The following is a 4,277-nucleotide window of genomic DNA, read 5'->3' on the forward strand; positions in this document are numbered from 1 at the left end:
AACACTGATGCTAGCCACAAACCCTCACTTATATCTGTGAAAACGCAATGCGTGTCATGCATATGCAATTAGCACTGCTGCTCATCATGCTAACACATAAACTCCATGTAGGCTTCTCGCTAAGCTTACATGGAGTTTATTGAATCCTCGTGTGTGTGTGTGTGTGTGTGTGTGTGTGTGTGTGTGTGTGTGTGTGTGTACTCATATTCACTTACTCACTGTTCTTGCATTCAAACACAGACAGACACACATAAACATGCTCACACACACACACACACACACACACACACACACACACACACACACACACACACACACACACACACACATAAAAACCTTTCCATTTACAGATCTGTCTCCACACATGCGCACACACTATTAAGAGAAGATCTCTGTTAGATTTTATTAATATTAGTCTGAAATTAATTATGTTGTAAATATGCTGAAAGAAAAGGCTTGCTTAAATGCAGAAAATGAGTTTAGTAATATGTGATCAGCAGTCATACTAAATGACCATGGCTTGGAAAAGGAATCTGCTGAATGGACATATTTCCCTTACAGACTCAGAAACAGGATGTATGCAAGAGCAAAAATACAAAATCTGCTTTTAAAGAATGGACAATGACACTGTGACAATGTGTTTTCTCAAAAATATGTTTTCTGCATGAAAAACAGGATATGGCACAAGAACAGATTTTTTTATACAAAGATCCAAATAAAATACAGGATGTTCACACTGTCAGAAAAGCTGATCTCTGACAATGTGTTTTCTCAAAAATATGTTTTTCTACATGGACATCAGGACACTGTTACAGGATATTCACACTGTCAGAAAAGCTGGTCTCTTACAAGACATTGTTAAACAAGGAAGCTTAGTATTGTTTCTACAGGATAAGCAATTCTCCAAAATAGAATACAGAACAATGTGTTTCCTCAAAAATATGTTTATATAAAGAGCTGTATAAATCCAGCTATGTTAGAGGTATGGTAGGGACACAAGTCCTAAGGTAAATGTTATATCTCTCACATCATCTGTACTATATGAGAAGTAAAGTTGGAACAGTACTTTTAAGCTGTAACGTGTTTCTGTTTGGTTTATTATAAAAAGTTATTGGTTACTGCTCTTAAAGACAAGTGCTGCAAAGTATATTCTCTCATCAGTGTATATTCTGCAAGTTTCTGTATGCAACAGACTGTGAATGCAAATATAACCAGACTTTGAATTTTAGCAGAATCTAGCCAGCAAGACTGAGTGTCTTAAGAACACTTCAAATCCATCACACCAAGCAGTAAGCAGAGAGAGCTCAAAATATTTTTTCAATGGCGAGGCAGCTGAGTGACTAGCTCCATGTAATTTTTTCAATGGCAAGCTAGCCTGCATTTGAACCTACAATCTGCATTCAAACACAGGAGGAGTGATGGTAAGCCCTGCAGAGGGTCACTTCAGTCAAATTGCAGTAACTAACATTTGTACGTATGTGTAAATCCTAAACAGAAGTATTCCAGTTTATGCAGCTTGCAGTAGTAAAGTTTTTTAGACGTCTACAATCCAGAGTGAGACTAGTTCAAGAAATTCGCAGTGCCATAAATTCACTAAAGAAAAGGGGGATATCCACTAGCCCATCAGTCCACTGCCTGTTGTGCTTTCCCAGCTTCTCAAGTGACTCTGAAAAATTTCTAGCCATCTGCAATAACAGCTTGATCACCTGTTTTCTTGCTAACTGGTAAGACTTTTTTTCTGCGTCACATATTTAGTGTGGATGATGTTTGTATATTCTTAAGACAGTTTGTATATTATTAATATGGATATTATTTATAATTCATGCAGGAGTAAACCAAACTTTAGTAAATTGCTATGTTGGTATACACACCACATTAGTAAATGTAAAACCTTATTAGGGCAGGTTGATAGTAAGGCATTATGCAAATGTATTACAATATTTGACTGGTATCTCAAAGAAAACCATGTGAAAAATGACAAACGTTTATTATGTGCTTCAACAAAAACTGCATTTTGTGTATTATGCCATAAAATAATATTGCATCATATTGCTAAAAAAATAGACTGTAAAGACAAATCTGAAGAATTAACTAAGGGCAAAGTGTTTCCATTACATTCTGATGTTGAACAGTTATGTCCTGTCACCACATTTGAGTCAAATCAGTTACTGATAGAAACCCTAGTACATTTTGTTACAAAGACATGTAGTAAACTTCTAAAAGACAGACATAATGACTTCAGGAAGCTTAGACAAGTTATACATACATCTTTTCAAAAGTGCATAGGAGTTTCAAATTCAGCAGAACAGCTTACTAAAGAATGTCAGAAAGACCATGCAACATTACTGGAAATTCAACAGCAGTTGCAGGATAAAGGAAATAAATTAGCTGAACTGACAAAGACTGGGAACTTCCTGAATACACAGTTAATCTGTGCAAAAGAAATATATTTTATAATATGTTTATGTTTTGAAAATGGTTAAACATACATGGTAGGATGGTAGGATCTGATGTCTGGACAAATCATTCTTAAATGTTTTACTTTCATTCAGTTAAAGCAAGACATCTATCAGTACTACAGTAAAGTAAAGCATATGAATGCCATTCATTAGCATAGTCAAAAGGTAAACAAAATTGTTCTAGTGTATAAAATTAAATAAAAATAGATGAGTAAAAATTTAAAGTCACAAGACTGACATGCTTGTATAAAGATATACATATACAAGACAAACATGCATGTGTGTTCTTTTCATCTAGAGTACATCTGTTACAATGCACAAGAATAACAGGCAGACAACAGCAAATATAAATAATATAAATATAAATGTGTTGGTTAAACTAATATCTATTTTGTTTTTTACAATTTGTTTATAATTATATAGTAACACCAAACAGTTAAAGTTCTGAATTAAAAAAAAAAAAAAAATCACAGATGATATTAGTCAAACAGTTTTTGTAAAATTAATGGCAGGACAGTTAAATAGATAAATAAATAAAAAATACTGAAATCCATGTAAGGTAATTGTAAAATGATGTCTATTTATGTTGTATAAATGCATAGTTATGCAAATCACAATCACATTAAAGGAAAAATGCTAAAAGAATTAACTATAGTTTACAGAGTATGAAATGTGAGCTCTGACCTTCCTAGACTGAATGAATAGTTACAGGAAATGCTGGAAAGATAAGATAAACAACAAGACTGATTGCCAGATAAGTAGCTTGAGTTTTTCTAAAGCATCATTGTTATTAAAACATAATTGTTAAAATGTTTACAGGCAACACTATTTAGTAATTGTAATAAAATGTCACAATTGCGCATAGATGTCACTGATAATCTGTTTGCAAGTAAATGTTAAAAGAGAAAAAAAACCTCAGTTGCATCAAGTACAGCCAGCAAATGGGCTATAGTATATATACAGTTCAAATCAATTGTGCAGGAGGGTGTAAATACCTACTAGAGGTAATATACAGTGAAAGCTTTATTTAGTAACCTACTAAAATAAATGTATAACCATAGTGTTAGGCTGACATACATTCTATTCTCACAGCATAAAGCAGGTAAACAGTGCTGAAGTACTACAGGGGGAGGGGTACTTTCTCAGTTTTACACTGACTGTATAAGGGGGAGGAGCACTTTCTCCATTTTACACTGACTGTATAAGCAGTACTGCACAAGGGTCTAAAATAAAGCTACAGAAAAAAATAAACAAGGGTCTGAAATAAAGCTACAGGAAAAATAAACAACAAGGGTCTGAAATAAAGCTACAGAAAAAATAAACAACAAGGGTCTGAAATAAAGCTACAGAAAAAATAAACAACAAGGGTCTAAAATAAAGCTACAGAAAAAATATCTCATTCCTTCTTGACAATACTCTTTTATAGGGAGAGGGAAAAACAGGTATTAGTGTATTAGAAATACTGGTAAACTGGATTAAACCTGGCAGGATAAGATATTTTACAAGTTGTTAACAGCTATCATAATGGTTATTATTGTATTGTTTAGTATTAAATTGTATTTACAACCTCTTAAACTGTAAAGCTATACAAGAGATAGTTTAAAAAACAAGAGATGGCTTAAAATTGATAAAGCTATACAAGACAGAATAAAGATATGCAAAATGCATAAATGTTTCTAATAGCAAGAATGGTCACTATTTTTAATATGTTTTGGCAAAACAATGTTGGTATAAAAAGCATGAATATTTTTGATTGCTGAGTATGTAGTTTAAAATAACAGGACATATGGATATGGTATCAATTCCACTAGATATTTC

This window comes from Protopterus annectens, chromosome 1.part1 (genome assembly GCF_019279795.1).
Source record: "Protopterus annectens isolate FY-2018-M chromosome 1.part1, PAN1.0, whole genome shotgun sequence".
NCBI lineage: Eukaryota > Metazoa > Chordata > Ceratodontiformes > Protopteridae > Protopterus > Protopterus annectens.